Here is a 19,258-nt window from a genome sequence, read left to right on the forward strand (position 1 = left end):
TAATATACAAACAAAACCAAACTTGACAAAACATGAACAAGACTAAAACATGGCCAGAAAAATAATAAACAGAAGCATGATTCAAAATCTAAGAAGAAAAATAATAATAACAAAAGAACGAGTCAAAACCTTAACTGTGAAAAACATAAGAAAAAACCCAAAACCAAAAACCAAACAACCCCAAATCATAACAGACACAAAGTAAAATCTGGAAATATAAATCATTTTCCATACTCTATAGTTGAATACTTATCTAAACTTGGAAAAATAAAACCACACTTTATACTTTTCCAGACTTTACAAGACTACAAAAACCATCAAAACTTTTATTTTCTATTCTGTTCCTCTGGGGTAACCCCTGTTAATTTCTGCATTATAGACAATCTCTTACAGTATTTCTTTCAGAACACTTCCTGTTAACAGTTGCTGTGTTGCATCTTCCTCTTAAAGTGTATGAATCTTAGTTTTTGATTTGAATTAACACAACTATTCTTTCTAAAGTAACTTGCTTGCTGTGCATCACATTTGTCTTCATTGAAATGTTGATTTGTCGAATGTGTTACATGGAAACATGTCCGGGTTGCAACATTTGAAGTCTATACATTTGTTCTGCATGGCACAAACAAAATTAATCATAGCAGGAAAGATCTGGGTGGGAGTATCACCATGATAATGGTATCATCATGTCACGGTGTATGGTGGAGGACCAAAGTGGCAACTGGACATCAGCAGGCGTATAGTGGATGTATACATTTAAATACTAACCTCACAGGACAACAAAGGAAGCACAGGGATCTGGGAATGGCAACAACGACAACGGCAGCAACAAAAGATGACCCGACCATGAAGGGGACAGAAAACAGGAACTTAAATACACGGAGTTGAAAAGAACTACATAAAAAACAGTCAACAGAAAGACAAACAAGAGTGGATCATGACATTACCCCTCCCCCAAGGGCATATACCAGACAACCCCATGAGTCCATGAAAAAAAGAAAGAAAACAACTGTTACGGCTGGTGGCCGTACTTGTGTTTGTTTTGTACCTTCATCAACAGACTGGCCAGCCGATGTCGCTGAAAAGCACCGTTTTCCTCCGTGCTATCGGTACCGCTGTTTCTGATAGGATCGGATTTCCGCTTCGCTGGATACATTCTTCTTCGCTGTTCCTGACGGACTCTGATCTCCCTGCGCGCTCTGCACTCCTCCTGCTGGACGTCTCCGGGAGTTCATGTTGGACTATTCATTTCCTGGTTCTTCCTAATTCGCCGCCAATCAAGAAGGGACTACATTATATAAACTCTCTGCACCTGCCACTAAAGGCAGCTGGTATTTGGACAGAACAGCTCGCCACTTCTGACTTTGGTGTTGTAAAATTTTGAAGCTTGGTTATTTTTGTGTGCTCACCTGCTTGATGACTCCATCTTGGCTCAAAGGAGTCTCTTTAAAGTTGATTGGGCTTTGTCTTGATTTGTTTGTTTGCTTGTTGTTAGCAGGGACGTTTTTGATTTAGGAAACTGTTGAATTAGTTTGTCCCTCCTTTTGGGGGATTATTTTTAGTTAAATTACTGATGGTTGTGTATTTTGTAAAATTTATGGTTATTGTGTATTTTGGGTTTTACCCCTTTTTATTTTCAAACGGTTTGTACTTTGTTAAGTATCCTCCTTTTGTTTGTTTTGTTAAAAATAACGGAAACTGAACTAAAAAGAAATAAATTACTCTTTCTTTCATAAAACCAACAACACCTGGTTTGAATGTTTACTTCCCCCTACCCCTAGACCGAGTGGGGTCGTAACAACAACCCAAACTGGGCGGGCAGAGGGAGCCTTGGCGGAAGTGCAAACAAACAAAAAAACACGAGTTCTGGCGGATGAACAGGAGGTCGTCTTGAGGAGGCACAGAGTTCTGGAAACCAGCAACGGCGATGCAGGAATCCTGGAGGCTGGTCGAGGAGCTCTGGAGACTCAGACCCATAGAAGAGCTCTGGAGACTGGGACCCACAAAGGAGCTCAGGAAAAGAACACGAGACCCGTCCACCTGCACACCCTCGTCGGAGACCTCGGGCAATGGAGCATGAGGCAGCAGCAGCAGCTTGAGGCGAGGAGCGTGCACTGGAGCTCGGACGCAGCTTGGCGCAGGCTCTGATGCTTTTAGGCAGTGTGAGGCTGGCTCTAGGACCTGGAGGCTGCATGGAGCAGGTTTTGGGACCTTGAACAAAAAGTCCAATTCAGCCTCTTAATCGGGTAAACGGACTGAAAAGCAAGCTGTAGGCATGCCGGCGCTGCACTTTGCTGACTCGCAGAGGAAGTACAAGGCAGGTTCAAGACTCAGAGGCTGACAAGAGTTGTAGTACTGCAGACCTCTTCCTGGTGGTGGAATCGCCAGGCTTGAGCCCCAGAAAGGCAATCACTGCTTCCCCGTGTCCTCATGTTTATCTCCACCTCCACTCAAAAAGAGTAATTAGCTCCACCCCTGTTGTTTGGCCTTTTTTCTGGTCAGGTCGTACTGTCATGGTGGTTGTGAAGGACCAATGGTGGAATGGATATAGTTAAATTGAGATGAAACACAGGAAACAGGGAGACAATAATGGCGATAACAGCAGGGACTACAACAGATGAGCCAGTGAGTGCAGGTCATAGGTGAATGCAATAAACAGAAACACAAACAGGTGCGGATCATGAAACCATGCAGTAGATCCACCAAGAACTGGCTGAGATGTGAGAAATGGAAAGTTCTGGGCCACATCAAAGCCCAAATCCTGATCTCATTGAGGTGCTGCAGGGCGTCTTCCGCGATTTATGTTGCTAGTTTGTTCTGAGTAAAATAAAGTTTTCTGTTGTCTGTTTTCAAAAGAGAAAACATTTATTGAGACATGGATATGTGAACGTTTCTTTATAAAGAACTTATATTTAATAGGTGTCCTCATTGTTTATCATAACTCATGGAGTTTAAACGAAAATTCAACATGGAAGACTCACCATCACCTCCAGCTTCATCTAATTACTCCTCCATGCGGCTCTGCTCCACCAATCAGCGTCAAGTCTGCATCTCTTCCCGGCCAATCATCCTTCAAGGCTCCGCTTTAAAAGATCTTCATCCATGGAACCTTCCGTTCAGCAGCTGAACTTTGACCCTCCTCCACCCCATCTCCACCATTTGGCTTCCAAACTCTTTCCAAATCTCCTCAGGTTTCCACTGCACCACCAGGATCGGATCCCAGGGGGGAAGACATCTTTAAATCTAACCCTAAGATGTTCATTCAAGCGCATGTCATTCTCAGCATTCATGTCTTTCACTGGGGTCCGAGCGCCAAATATATAAATATTCACTAATAAACTTTTCTAATTGCATCCCTATCTTCTCTTTGTGAGTCTTTCCAGGCTGAATTAACTGTTGGTGATCATTTGCAGCAAATAGATTTAGCTATTTTCTTTTTGTGTGAAATCAAAAAGGATCTTCAAGTTCAAAGGTTTGTGATTGTGTAAGAAGAAACAATGTAAACACAGCAAAGGGAAGAACAAAAGAAAAGTTTCTAACTGAAAAACAAGGAGCTGTCTTATTTTGGCTGGAGCAATTTTCTGAAATAATCTAATCTGCTCTGATACACAGGGGGCCAGTGTATTTTTCACATCTGATATGACAAAGGATTGACTTCAAAACCGAGAATGCAATAAACGAAATACGTTCAGCCATGTCTGCTTCTAAAACTCAATTTGTTGAAGAGCCACTTTGTTAAATTTTGAGCATGCATTTGGTTCCCAGCAGAGAGCTGAACGCTCAAAGTATCTGCACCTCAATGACCGGGGCTCTGGATTAAACATGTTTGACAGACCCAATGGAAAAGAATAGCTCTGTGTGTCGTTTCTTCCATTAGAGCGCTCGACAGGCTGTCACCAAAAAGGTGCACGAAGGCAAACTGTGTGAGCTGTGCTTCCTCCAACTTCAGGGTTATATAAACCCGTTTGTGCTTTCATGCACTTTGAAGGAGTGTTTCTTTTTCTCTCATGAAGCTACTGCAGAGCATCTATTTCATTTTTCAGTGTATTTGTGTGTGACTGCTGACAAATAAGCCAAAAACTGAGGGAGAATACAAAAATCTGACTTTCTCTCCAACATCTGCAGTTTCTGAAGATGCAGATTTATAAAGAGATTAATAAGATGCTTTCAAGAGTCTTATAGTCACAGCTGGAAATCATTAATATGTTCAGGTTAGAAAGACTGATACCGCAGGTGAAGAGAGGAGAAGAGTGAGGATGGAGTAACAGGAATCTGCAAAGAAACCTGAGGGTTTCAACACAGCTTTCATGTAAAAGTTCCAGACTTCAAGTTCAATTTATCCATCATTTTATTCTCTGTACCCACTTATCCGTGCAGGATGGTGGTGCCTATCTCCAAGTTATCAGTCCATCACAGGGCAACACAGAGACACAAACAAGCATGCACGCACACACTCAGCGCATACCTCAGCACAGTGTTAGTCACCAACTAACCTAACGGTCGTGTTTTTGGACTGTGGAGGAAGCCAACAAACCTGGAAAGACAAGTCCTTTGTGTTCATTTTAAATATGAAGCACCAAAGATCACTGTGAATTTATGGTGGACACCTATTCAGGAGGCTGGCCTCATATATTTAATCTCAAAACAAGGACATGAGGAGGGGATGAAGGAAGCAAATAAAGAAGGAATGAAGGAATCAAAAAAGGAAGGATATATGGTAGTACATAAGGAAGCACCTGAGGAAAAAAGTAGTAAGGACATACGGGAGAATTGAGGGTTACAGGGTTACAACATGGAAGAAAATCTCACAGCTGAAAGCGAGTAGTGGAGCAGGAACTTTCCTCACATGATGTCGGAAACTGATAGATGGCAACAAGAAGCATCTCACCGAGGTTATTTCAGGCTAAGAGGTAACACTGGCTATTAGGGGGAAGGGTGTCCTTACTTTCTCTGGAACCAAGATGCATTTTTGTTGATATCATTAGTTGAATGTGTAAAACGAGAATAATATTTTGTATTTAATTCCAATTAAATCACTTTCTTTCCAGAGAGAAATGAAAAATAAAATTGGAAGATTGGTATGTGAACATTTCCTAGTGAATAAAAACACCTCCATGTGTTTTTTAAGACTGTTGGGTTTTCAGTTTATAATGTTGGGTAGAAATTCTTCTTTGGATAAATGATTCATTAACATGCTTGCTAATGAAGTTTTAATTTATGTAACCTTAATTATTCCAAAGTCTTGTCTACATTTGGACTGCTTTACACTTGCAAAAGCAACGATTTGTTTTTCCACATTCAGCTGTGCAGGTACCAGTTTAAACTGGCAGTAATGGTCTTAAACCCACTAGGAGCTGTTTTCAAATGACACTGGACTCGTCCTCGTTCCTGCTAGGTGATCCACTCGAGAGATAAAATATGAGACCGCGTGTGAGGTTGTGTGTGTGATATGTTATATAGTGGTGTCATAGAGGAAGCCACTGTAACCTTTATACAGCTCTTTACTCTGTCAGTTCCTGTAAAAACACAACTCCATCACTTAGCGAGGGAGAGGAAGAGAGAAGAGAAACCAAGCGGTGTGTCAGGCAGAGGAGAGGAAGGGGAGAGAGGTGTGAGACAGGAGTAAATGGAGAGAGGACAGAGTGAATCCTGAAGATAAGAAAATAAGGTTAAACAAAGAGGAAAAGTGGGCAGCAAAGAATGGAAAAGAGAGACGGAAAAGAAAATGACGGTGATGGGAGAAAAGGTTGAGATGTGAAAGACTTAGAGGAGGAAAAGATGAAGATGTTTCATATCTTCAAGGTCAAATGCTCCAGTTGAGATGCGCTGTCAGCCAGCCTGCTGTCTGGGAAAAATGAACGAAGGGAAAAGCAGAAAATGTAAGAGAAAGAACGTGTGTCAGAACATTAGGATGGAGGTTGGAATAAAATAAAAGCCAGAACAGTTAGAGCAGCAAAGGTATCGACTCTACAAAGATATAATAAAATAAAATTTAAAAATACTTTCAGAGGTGGTTTTTTACATTCAAACACAGTGTAAAACCCAGCTGGATAAAGATGTTAGGATTCCCAACGCTGGTAGAAAAGAAAGAACTTTTCATACTATTCCAGAAATAGAAAGTACTTTGATCCTATTCCATACTTTTCCTGATTCTGTAGAAACCCTGATGTTAACTAATTAGACTATATATTGTTTTCTTCCATTTTAATAACAAACTGGCGTCAAATCACTGAAGGTCTTTGATAATAAAATCGTCCCGTTTCAGTCCACCCTGGTGTGTTTCTAATGTTCCTCAGATCCGCGCCGGTTCTCACTTACAGCTCAGACATTTTTCTGCAGTCCTGCAAAGCACAAGCAAACACACTCAAAGGAGAAATTTGATCAGAAACATGCAATTGGTTGTGATGTCACTAGAGACATGCACGAGGAAACCTGTTCTGAGGAGAGTAGATTTTATCATGACTAAATAATTATTTAAATCAAAATAGGAAAACACATTGAAAAATTGACCGTTACAACTGTATCTAAAGCTTTAGGACGTTGTATATAAAATGCTAAATAAAAACTGTCTATAGACAGAATTGCAAAATATTTATTGTATACAAATATACAGTATAGCTTGATAATATTAGGAAAGCTCTATACTAAATAAAAACTACAGAAGCAGCTGCTGACAACAGATTGTGAAAACCAAATAGGATCTACAACTACTACTAATACTAACAAACATACATGCTGCCAGCCAGCCGGTGTTTAAAAATACTGTCTGCATATTTTCATTCTCAGACTGCCATGATAGCATGGATTTAAAGAAAAAAAAAAGTTTTGCACAGGTCCCTTTCCATTTGATCCACACTAATTGTACTTAAAGATGAAAGAAGTGTACATTCAGTCCACAGGACAGGAAACATTCTTCACGATCATGACGAGACCTTTAGGACGATGGTGTCAGGAAGAATGGAGCGAGAGGACAAATCTCAAACAGAAACACACAGAAAGGCTGCAGCTAATCCCACAGCTTTGTCTGCATGATGCCAAAAATGCCAAACTTTATCGTTCAAGACTTGTGTAACAGTCGCCGTGAGGTTTAGTTGTTGCATTTTACACATATAGAAAAACATGACGTTGGAGGCAAATTGCTGTTTTTCTCTGTTTCTACCATATTTACTTAAAGCAGCAGAATGGATGAAGTCAGTGATTTATCCTACTTTAGCTGCTTGTTGTAGTAATGTGTTTGTGCAATTATAGCATTATTCAAACAACTAAACTATGGTTACCAAACCTATAAGTACATATGACCTGAAGGTCTTCATAAGAACAAGATAAGGTCCAAATTTATTTTATTAAATGTATTTCAGCCCCATTGCTACATGGAAACAAACTCTGGTGCATCATTCTGTAAAATCCTTCATTATCACAGCAATAAAACATAAGGTTTATTCATTAAAAATACACAGAATAAGGCCTTCCCAGCATACAAAAGTGAATCATTGGACTTTTTACTAAACTGTAGAAAATAAGCAAGAACCTTAACTAATGCTAATGAGGTATGATGGTAAAATATGTTTCAGTTAAATCTTAATCCATTAACTTTGCTAAATACATTAATCAGTTATGCACTCTTATTTAAACACCATGCTTCATTTTCTGTGCTCAGTTTGAATTTGAGATCAAATATATAAAAACCGTCCTCTTAGAAATCTCTAGACAATTCTTTCCATTGTTGTAGAGATGTTTTCACACAGAATCAACCAGTTTATATGCTGGCATTGTTATATAAAATACCCCAAAAGCCTAAAGAACAATAAAAAGATGAAAGTATGTTTGCTGAAAGGTGGCAGAAACTTGGCTCAAAATAGAGCGAAGGATGAAGAAACTTGATTTAATCTGACAAAGACAAAGTGAAGATGCAGGAGGATGTGCAGCCAGTTAATGAGCAGCAGTGGCTGAAAATATGAGAGGTAGGTATTAAAGTATCTTCTACCTGACAGTCAAGAGTCATCTTCTTCAAAAAATACAATAAAAACAAGCTCTACCTTCCTTAAAGATGGCAGCTAACAACAAAAATCCACTCAAATATTCCCAACCTGTTGATTAATTTGCTTAGAAAAACTTACTGACCGGATGGTAATATCAAACCTCAAATATTTTTGTGACATTTTAATGACTTCAACAAGCTGTGCCTTGTGTTGGACTCGCCTTTTTAAAGAGTCCTCAGTCTCCACCTTCTTGTCTGTGGAGATTACGGTGACTAGACGCAGGAGATGCTGAATGAGCTCCTTCCATGGCCCGTCTGTATCCTCTGTCCAGGTGTAACATTCCTCCACAAACTTGAGAAGGCATTTTCTGGTCAAAGTTGTGGATTTATTATAACAAAACTAACCTACAAGGATTCTGTGCACGGACATGAAAGAGACCCCTAATGCAAGAAATCCTTAATTTATTGATACATTTTTTATTAGTTATTACTTTTTAGTACTCTGAGGACCCTCTGTTGAGTACTGTGTAAAATGTTCTCAGCAAGATAAGAAAAATAATGGATATGTTGGGAAAATCTTTAATTAAAATCTGAAAATCATTCAACTTTCTGCCACTTGCTAGCATGCGTGTAAAATGACGTGAGAGAACGTAGTTACACATTGTGTTGCACTGATGTACATCAGCTGTTCTTTGTAGAATTTTGCTACAGAAAAAACAGCAACCATCTTTCCCAGAAGGCTTAAACTGACATAGAAACTGTAAGAAAAAGTATTTTCTAGCAAAAGCAGATTTTTTAAATCAAACTGTTTTTCCCCAGCTGTTAACTGTAATAAAACACCAGTTGACCAGGTGTTTTTCATCCTTAAAAATAAGGATGAATTTGTGGAAAGCACCTCATGCCTACTGTATGGTATGGTGGAGAATCTGTGATGCTGTGGGCCTGGTTAACTTCCACGGACCTCAGGAACCTTTCTAGAGTGTATGACATCATGGACTGTTTAAAATACTAGGAGACTTCAAACAGAAACCTGGCCCCTACCAGCAAACAGACAATAGGTCATCAATGAGTCTATCAGCTGGATAACGAAACAAACCTCATAGTCAGATCAACAAAGAAATGGTCCTGATGGAAAATAACCTTCTTCCACTTCCACAATCCCCAGAGCTAAACCCTGTAGATGAGCTGTGAGTGAGCTGAAAAGAAGAGAGAACCCACAACTCTGGAGACTTAGGACTGGGAACGAGGGAATACAAAGTATTAACAGCAACAGCTGCCAGTTTGTTTCAAAAAATGTTTTTGAAATTGTGTTTTTTTCCCCATTGAATAAAGATACTCATGTTACAGGATGGAGTTTTTTCATTTTCATAGCCTGAATGTTCAGATTTTGGTAAATTTATCAATATAAGCAATTATGATACAAAACTCTTGGAGGCATTCGTTTCAGTGGGTTGTTCCACAATGGTACAATATTACCTTCAGTCAGTATTCAGGTAAGAAACCCTTTTTGAACTGTTTTTAAGAAGGCTTTTGAATTAAAAAAGGCATATCTTATAACCTGTTGAAGCTATAACTTTTTTAAAGATGTTTTTAGATGTTCTTCATCCTTGTGAGTCATCATTGTTTTCTCAGGCGAAATATGCTTGGAGGGACAGTTTGTTTCTCATAGCAAAGCTGCTGGACGGCTCTCCTGATTGGACGTAACTGACGACCAACGATGGATGGATAACCTGTTTGGTTTTAAACTCTAAACAGATTTGCGCTCAGTCTTAAAAATATGGAACAAAAAGCATTCCTTGTTAATTGAAGGACAATTATGCATTTTTAGGGCCAGTTGAAAACCATATTATTATTATTAGTGTTTAAAGAATTTTTTGAAGATCAGCTGGTTCCTGCTTTTTCATAAATTTTCCTGCACATAGTTTGAGGAGAAAGCAAACAGGTAAAAAAAATTCAATTGCAGCTTTTGAGGCTTAATTCTATGTAGTGATGCACATCCAGGCTAAATGTGAACTGTTAGCCTGAATTTCATTGTCAGATATAAAGATTCGATTTTTTCATCAGGTGAGCTGTTCAATGAAGTGTTTTCATTTAAAGATTTTTAAACAATGAGGTGCTATAATATCATCATATCTTGATTTTATCAGTAACATTGGACTAACCCTGTCTAATGTTCAAGCTGTGTCAGCGCTGTCTCGTCTTCATTTAATTTAGGCCCCTAACAAAGTGTGGAACAGCACATGTTCGATTCAAATGTATTCATTAAAAATAAATTTGTTTGAGGTCTACAAATGAGATTTCCCTGCTGGCTTCAGTTAGGAGTCTAAGTTTATAATGTGAGGGTCGTGATGCTCCTTCAGAGTCTTAACAGTGATTAAGATCTGCACAAATAAAGATGACATAAATGTATCTACTCCTTCGCTCTCCAAAAACCAGATGAATTATTCACTTCATCTCAGCAGTAATTATCTACTGCAGGCTCATAAATCACTACCACCTTAAAAAGGTCAGCCACGTTACCTGGATGTAGACAAACAATTAAAAATCAGAAAATGCTGCATAATTTATACAATATATTATATTTCCCTGAGGTTAGCACCATGCAGCAAACTCAACAGACACTGATAAATAACAGATGCTCTACAGGACATGATTCTGCTAGCATGCAGTCATACAGCTATTATTCTCAGTCTTTAAACCATCCATCCATCCATCCATCCATCCATCCATCCATCCACCCACTCTTGGTTTCCAGGATGGAAAAGTAGACATTCCTCTTTCAAGGTCCTCCTGGTGGTTTCCAAGGACTTCGTGGGCTAGAAGGAATATGAACATATCAGGCACAACATTAAGACCACTGATATGCTGGTTCTGACAGAAAGGTGTCAGAACCAGACTGACCTCTATCCCCCCTGATGAACCAACAAAGGCACGTTAGATTCAGAACCGGACCATGGAGCAATGAAAGAAGGTGGACTGATTTGATGTATCATGTTTTTTTTTACAACATGTGGATGGCTGTGTGGGTGTGTTTACCTGGAGAGCATAGGGCACCTGGCTGTACTATGGGATGAAGGCAAGCTGGCTTATGCAGTGTGTTGGGTTTAGCAATGTTCTTTTAGGAAACATTGGTTCCTGCCAGCCATGTGGACATTGATTTACTTCCCATAAAGCAAAAATGTTTCATGAATGGTTTAAGGAGCACAACCAGTTTGAGATATTGACCTGGTCTCCGCATTTCCCTGATCTGAATGCAATCTAACGTGTGGGTGATGTCCTGGACAAACAAGTCTAATCTATTGAGTCAATATCTATCTTGCCATCAACACTGAGCAAAGCACCAAAACACCTGAACTCCTCTACCTAAGGCAGAGACTCACCCCAACCCACAGGGAGCATTCCATATTTTCCAGATGAGTACCCTGGATTCAGTCCTAAAGAGCTGAGTCTCATTTTGGCTGCTCCTCATTCTGCTCCAGGACACATTGATGGTCATGGATTGTAGACATCAACAGAATCACACCATCTGCACAAGGCAAATATGAGACCCCTGGCTCTATGAATACGCATGAAAGTCTTGTCCTTGAACACCACGAACAGGATCGGGAACTGGAAAATTATTTCATCTTTTCTCCCAGGAATGTATTTAGTTAGTCAAATACCAGTTAGTCCCTAAAAGGGAAATCCCTTAGCTGTGTCCAAGTCCACAAAACACTCATGGACCTCACTCACTTGACCCCTCCGAAATTATGTTTGATGAGGGTTCCTATTCTGTCAGATTTCAGAACTTCCAAGCGGATAAGTACCACAAAAAATAAAAATGGAGTGTAACATAAAAAATCTTTGATTGGATGTGCCTATACATCTCAGGTATAAAATATGCAGCAGAATTGAGCATTTTTATGACAATTTCTCTCAATAACTCAAAAAAATACTGGAAGCAGGAAGGAATGAAATGGACAAAATCTCAGAGGCACATCAAAAGCTCAAGCTGGGAACGCTGCTAAAAACTCAAAATCTGGCAAGAGAGCAAAGGTCACAATTTACACTCTCACAAGCAACATGAGGATGCACACAAAATGGTATTTGAACTGACAAAGTATGACAAAGCATCTCATCTTCCTCCCAGTGAGTGTGAATCAAAGATGCGTTGTGCATGTTTGGACAGAAGACAGATGCAGAAAGAGAGACTCAAGCTGGAGGGAATAACAGCTACTGATGCTCATTAAAAATGATTATTAAAGCAGTAACACTAAAGAGAAGCATCCAGGCGTGGCTGCAGTATCTCACGTGTGTTTGCACGTTTGTTATAACTATAACCAGCTGCTGCTCCTGCTGCTGTATGACACTGTTTAGTAGAGGTTAAAACATTCATCCACCTTAAATTGTAAATGCAGTGTTTACTTATGTTAACGAGAAATTGTATCCATCTGTTAGCTGAAGGGTCTTGTAGGCAAAAAAGGAGAATTTGAGGCCAGAGCAGTGGATTTATATGTGTATAAGTCCCTGAACTCTGTTCTGGCGAATAATTTTCCCACAATGACCCACTGTTCCAGATGCTGAGCCACTTTGTGTTTAAGAAAATATTTTCAGAACTATATGTAAGCATATTTGAAAAGTGGAAGGTCCGAAAGCGGTCTCATTCATAATGTGGATAGGACATCTCATTTGTGGGTTGGAGAAGACATCTACATGAATATGTCTGTCAAAGACTGAATGTGGTTTAACAAAAAAGGTGAATGCCATCAAAACATCAACCGAGGTCCAAAAGTGGTTGTAAAGCAAAATGTGAAAAATTGAAGATGTTCATCCAGTTGGAAGTAGACTGTCCCCTACATACCAAATGTCAAGTACAAAGATACTCGTTATATGTAATTATATAATAGTTATTATAGTTATATGAGTCCTTGTCTCAATTAATTAATTAATTAATGCACAACAGGCAATGCATAGCTAAATAATTTCTCTGAATTTGTAGACAAAAAACTAAATGTTTACCACTAACCTGACTGTTTCGACACCTTAGTGGCCTATTCACCAGGATTATTTAGAGACCATAAGTGTCATAGTTCAATTTTAGTGGTGGACCAGAGGTGCAGGACGAGCAGAGACAGTTTGCCAGAAACACAGTTTGTCGGTCCAGGAGCCAGAATCAGAGGCAGTCCACTCTCTGGAACCGTCAGAGTAGGCGATCCGTCCTTGGACTCCTCTGAAAAGTCTGTGACCTGGAACAGAGGCTCTGGAGGCTTGGAGTCATGCTGAGACTGTGGTCTGGAGTCAGGCATGAGTTCCATGAGCATCCCCCAGAAGAAACCCAGGAGGTGCTCAGGACCAGGAAGTGGAGGCAGCCCGCTCACGGGCTCCTCTGGAACAAGACGTGGAAGTGGAGGCGGTGGCCGGCTGTGGCTCAGAAGGTCCGGCGGTGGCCGGCTGCAACTCAGAAGACCTGGCGGTGGCTGGCCGCGGCTCAGAAAGCCTGGCCGCCTGTGGCTCAGAAGAACTGGCAGCGGCCTCGAGGAAGGGAGCGAACAGACCTCCAGCGGAGAGTGGTACTGGAGCGTCGAGCCACCCTCTCCCGAGGAACTCCGCCTCCAAAACGAGGTGCACAAAGTACAGATCCTCGGGGAAAATCCTCCGGTAGCCAGCAGAATCCATAACCCGCAGCCTCATGACCTTCCCCTGTGGTGTCTCCGGTCCAGACTGGACCCACGCCGGGGAAAACAGCCACGAGGAAGCCATGGGGGGAGGACCCTCAGTGGATGAGTAGGAGGCGCCCACCCGAACCTTCCCGGTGGCAACTGCCCTCCGGCGACGACGTCGTCCTGGGCAGGACGAAATCCCAGCCGGAAACTCTGCTGCGGCTGGTGGAGATGAGGATGGCTCGGCTGGAGCAGCTGCTGACGTGGATGGCTCGGCCGGATGCTCCTCCGGAGTGAAGCCAGACAGCGGGGGCGATCGAGCTCCAGAACCTGGTGTTGCGGCGTCGTTAGGACCCCCAGTGGAACAAGGAGCTGGGGCGTGACTTCGACCCGCCACAGAGCCTGGGATGGGGCTCTTCATCTCCGACGCTGCCTGCAGCATGCGGAGGAGGCAGGCGCTGACCCGCAGTGTAACGGACCAGTCCCGGGGATGGGCACCGCCAATCTGGTGCGCCAGAATGGTGATCGTCTCTCTGCAGCTAGTCCTTCCTGGCACGAGGACTTTTCTGCAGCTCGCCAGAGATACTCCCACAGCGTGATCTGCTCCGCTTCATCTGCCTGGTCCTTGTGGCGGTGTCGTACTGTCATAGTTCAATTTTAGTGGTGAACCAGAGGTGCAGGACGAGCAGAGACAGTTGAGATAATCACTCTTTTAATGAGGAGAGCCAACTTACAAATGCCGGTGCAGGCTTAAAAGGAGATCCAGGTAACAAAGTTCCTGAATAATCAGTCCTGGTTACTGGGTCGCAGCATAACCACAACGTAGCAAGAACAGACAGACTAAATACACACCGCGCCGGACAAAGGACAAAGACGACCTTAAATACAGATGTAGGTGGACATGAAACAATAGGGCAGGTAATCAGGGAAAACAGACACAGGTGTGGAACAGGCATGCAGGAAGACAGAGGGGGAGGTGAACCAAATAGGGATAACGAGAACATGAGGAGCCCGACAAGACAAACAGTAAACAAACCCAAGGGACCAAAATACAGGAAGATAACAGATCTAATAATACAATAACACAGCCAACCGAACAGAACCTAGAAAATAAAACACCAGAAACGAGGACTCAAGAACTAACCATACTTAGAACAGCAAAACACCTGACTAAACTTAAACAAATACCGAACCAAAAAACACAGACTGTGACAATAAGGCGTTGCAATAATTGTGACCCATTTATCATTCCATATACAGTGCCTTACGAAAGTACTCGGCCCCCTTGAACTTTTCAACCTCTTGCCACATTTCAGGCTTCAAACATAAAGATATAAAATTCTAATTTTTTGTGAAGAATCAACAACAAGTGGGACACAATCGTGAAGTGGAATGAAATTTATTGGATGTGTCAAACTTTTTTAACAAATAAAAAACTGAAAAGTGGGGCGTGCAATATTATTCGGCCCCCTTGCGTTAATACTTTGTAGCGCCACCCTTTGCTGCAATTACAGCTGCAAGTCGCTTGGGGTATGTCTCTATCAGTTTTGCACATCGAGATACTGAAATTCTTGCCCATTCTTCCTTGCAAAACATCTGGAGCTCAGTGAGGTTGGATGGAGAGCGTTCTTGAACAGCAGTCTTCAGCTCTTTCCACAGATTCTCGATTGGATTCAGGTCTGGACTTTGACTAGGCCATTCCAACACCTGGATACGTTTATTTGTGAACCATTCCATTGTAGATTTGGTTTTATGTTTTGAATAATTGTCTTGTTGGAAGATAAATCTCTGTCCCAGTCTCAGGTCTCTTGCAGACTCCAACAGGGTTTCTTCCAGAATGGTCCTGTATTTGGCCCCATCCATCTTCCCATCAATTTTGACCATCTTTCCTGTCCCTGCTGATGAAAAGCAGGCCCAGACCATGATGCTGCCACCACCATGTTTGACAGTGGGGATGATGTGTTCACGGTGATGAGCTGTGTTGCTTTTACGCCAAACATATTGTTTTGCATTGTGGCCAAACAGTTTGATTTTGGTTTCATCTGACCAGAGCACCTTCTTCCACATGTTTGGTGTGTCTCCCAGGTGGCTTGTGGCAAACTTTAAACAAGACTTTTTATGGATATCTTTGAGAAATGGCTTTCTTCTTGCCACTCTTCCATAAAGGCCAGATTTGTGCAGTGTACGACTGATTGTTGTCCTATGGACAGACTCTCCCACCTCAGCTGTAGATCTCTGCAGTTCATCCAGAGTGATCATGGGCCTCTTGGCTGCATCTCTGATCAGTCTTCTCCTTGTTCGAGATGAAAGTTTAGAGGGACGGCCGGGTCTTGGTAGATTTGCAGTGGTCTGATACTCCTTCCATTTCAATGTGATTGCTTGCACAGTGCTCCTTGGGATGTTTAAAGCTTGGGAAATCTTTTTGTATCTAAATCCAGCTTTAAACTTCTCCACAACAGTATCCCAGACCTGCCTGGTGTGTTCCTTGGTCTTCATGATGCTCTCTGCGCTTTGAACAGAACCCTGAGACTATCACAGAGCAGGTGCATTTATACGGAGACTTGATTACACACAGGTGGATTCTATTTATCATCATCAGTCATTTGGGACAACATTGGATCATTCAGAGATCCTCACTGAACTTCTGGAGTGAGTTTGCTGCACTGAAAGTAAAGGAGCCGAATAATATTGCACGCCCCACATTTCAGTTTTTTATTTGTTAAAAAAGTTTGACACATCCAATAAATTTCATTCCACTTCACGATTGTGTCCCACTTGTTGATTCTTCACAAACAATTAGAATTTTATATCTTTATGTTTGAAGCTTGAAATGTGGCAAAAGGTTGAAAAGTTCAAGGGGGCCGAATACTTTGGCAAGGCACTGTATATGAAATGTTCTTCTTTCTTTTGAGATAGAGCTTTAGATTGGTCACAGATGTAAAAAAGTATATAATAGAGCCATAAATCTTTAATATTTAATTACCTTAATGGAATATCTCTGTAAGCAGACAGAAGACATCACTCAGAAGCTGTCACTTCTACATTGCGCTACAGTGGCACATTGTTTTTCTTAACGTGTATTTATTATGGCTAAAGACTAATCATTAATCATTACAGGAAAACATTAGCAATCAACGTAATCCAGCTGAAAACTGTTTTTCTAATGAGAAATACAAATACTGTGAATATTAAATCTTAACTGTGGTTTTAGGTTTCAGATAATGCACACAGCTTTTATGATGGCTGCAGACAGTACCTTCTGATAATTTGATTCAGACGGAAAGACCAGGAGCAAAAATAAATGGTGGCCCATCTTATTACAGATGTAGCTGAGGTGCTGGGCTTCAAATGAATTCTGCTTTATAGCAATCAGGAGCTCCCATATGTTGTGTAGAAGCTACCAAACTCTGACCCAAGAGGTATAAACCAACCAACCATGTGTGGCTTGACTTCTTCTGACAAATGAAAGAGTTCATGTTGGGTCAGAAAGGCAGCAAAGGGCAAATATTATAGATGAGTCTACGTTTTCTGTAAAAGTTGCTCTGGAAATGATATCAGTTCCAGCTACTAAGAACACAATGAAATCGGTTTGCTCTCTGTTCCCACATGACACTGTTTTTCACTGTTTTCTTTGTGTTTCTATGTTTGGACAAGAAACTAGAAAAGGATGCACTATTGATAACTCACACTCTGATACAGTCATAGTTAACCAAGGGGTACCTCAGGGGTCATTACCTGCACTCTTCCTTTAATGAAACACGTGTTCATTTCTCGACATATTCTTCCATTCAAGCTGAAAGTGGATTCCAACCGAAGGAGGTTTTCCAAATTTCCTGCCTCAACGCAATTCAACAGGAATGGAGCTCCACAGGGTTTCGTTTTTGGATCAGTTCTTACTATACTTGAATTGTTATATTGATGATACTCACCATTGTTTATCTATGAAAACTGATGAAGCCAGTCAGTCAATTAGACAGGCAGAATGTCGTTCAAGGCATCAGAGTCCGGTTAAAGTTTTGTTTTGCCCTGCTAAAGTTTGGAGCAACACCATCTAGTTAGTCTTTTAATTAGGTATGCAGAACACTTATTGTCATTTACAGAATAAAAACTCAAACTGCATTCTGTCATTGTTTTTGTAATAGTTCTGACCCACATACAGAGAACACAATAGAAAGAGTGAAATGATATTTATTGTGCCACAAAATAATCAGGAACGAAAACGAGCGAAACTCCAACTGTAAGGGTAGAGAACTGGTGAAAACAGGGAACAAACGTAACTGAACGAATGACAAGAATTTCAGGTAGAGAAGTGAACGGCTTGCTAAGTGGGTGCGGTCACGTCGCCAGGGGTAGATGGATTTGGGATCCAAGTAGTCGTAGCAGAGTTTGTTCTGTTGGTTTCTTAGGTGCTTCTTGGGTGAGCTTGGAGATGATTGAGTTAGTTCGTCTGTGCTGATACTTGCGTTGGAGGGTGGACAGGGTACGCTTAGGCCCTGGAGATGGAGGAAGCAGGAAACTGCTAGCTTGGTCGGTAATCCAGATGGGAACAATAGTTAGGAAACGAAGTCCTCAGAATGTAGATAATCTTGGTCATCAAGAAAACTCCTGGACACGAAGACACGACACATTCTTAAGTGTCTAGAACTTAAATGTGGGTTTAGGCTCCTGTTTTTTCCCCCTTTGTCATTAATTCTTGATGGTAACTTTTATTGGAACTAAATCATTTATTTCTTCTTGCACATCTCAGATTTTTGCTGCCAACAGCATCTATATTTGTCTAGGACATTTTACTTACATACTGCAGTAATCTATTTTATTATAGCTAATAAACAAACAGTATTTTAAAGGGGGCTTGCAGAGTGCAGAACAGAATTTATTCCTGTGTTTCTTAAACTTTAATTCTTGATTCTGTTGGTTGTTAAATCTCATCAGTCTCTCTCATTGTTAGCCATTTAATGTCAACACATTTCAACTCCTGAGAAATATAAAGAACTATCTGGACTCCTCTTGTAATAGGGAATGCAGACAAACAATATTCATTCATCAGATGCGTTTTCATAAGTTGGTTCTGAACTGTGTGTGTGTGTGTGTGTGTGTGTGTGTGTGTGTGTGTGTGTGTCTTCTATAGTTGGTGTCTGTTGGTGTTATGTGGTATGTTCAAGTCACCATTTGGCTACCTTTTGGGACTCCTTGACTTACTTACCTTGTGTGTCCTCCAAGGTTCGCTCCCTGTGAACATTCTTCTGAGATGCTTTGTTTTGATCAACTTCCTCCAGGTGAGGACCTGGATCCTCACCTGTCTCCAAAGTCATCTTTGCTGCTCTTGCTTTCAGTCAACCGCCCGCCCACCCTGCCACACCTACCTGCAGACACACCTGGAAGGATGCTCTCTGAGGAAAGTTAAGCCATGCCACGCTTCTACCTGCGACACACCAAACCACTCACCTCCAGAACCATCAGGTCTCCCTCCAGGTCGCTCACATTAAGACAACTTTCTGCTTTATTCCTCTTTTTTCCCAGAAGCAACCAGCAACACGAGACAGCTGAGAGTGATTTGTGGATTACTCCTTACAAAACCTGTGTAAACAAATCACTTACTTTTCGAGAACTGTTTACTGTTTCTGCGTGTGAGTCAGAAAATTAA

Source organism: Girardinichthys multiradiatus, chromosome 2, assembly GCF_021462225.1.
Source record: "Girardinichthys multiradiatus isolate DD_20200921_A chromosome 2, DD_fGirMul_XY1, whole genome shotgun sequence".
Taxonomy (NCBI): Eukaryota; Metazoa; Chordata; class Actinopteri; order Cyprinodontiformes; family Goodeidae; genus Girardinichthys; species Girardinichthys multiradiatus.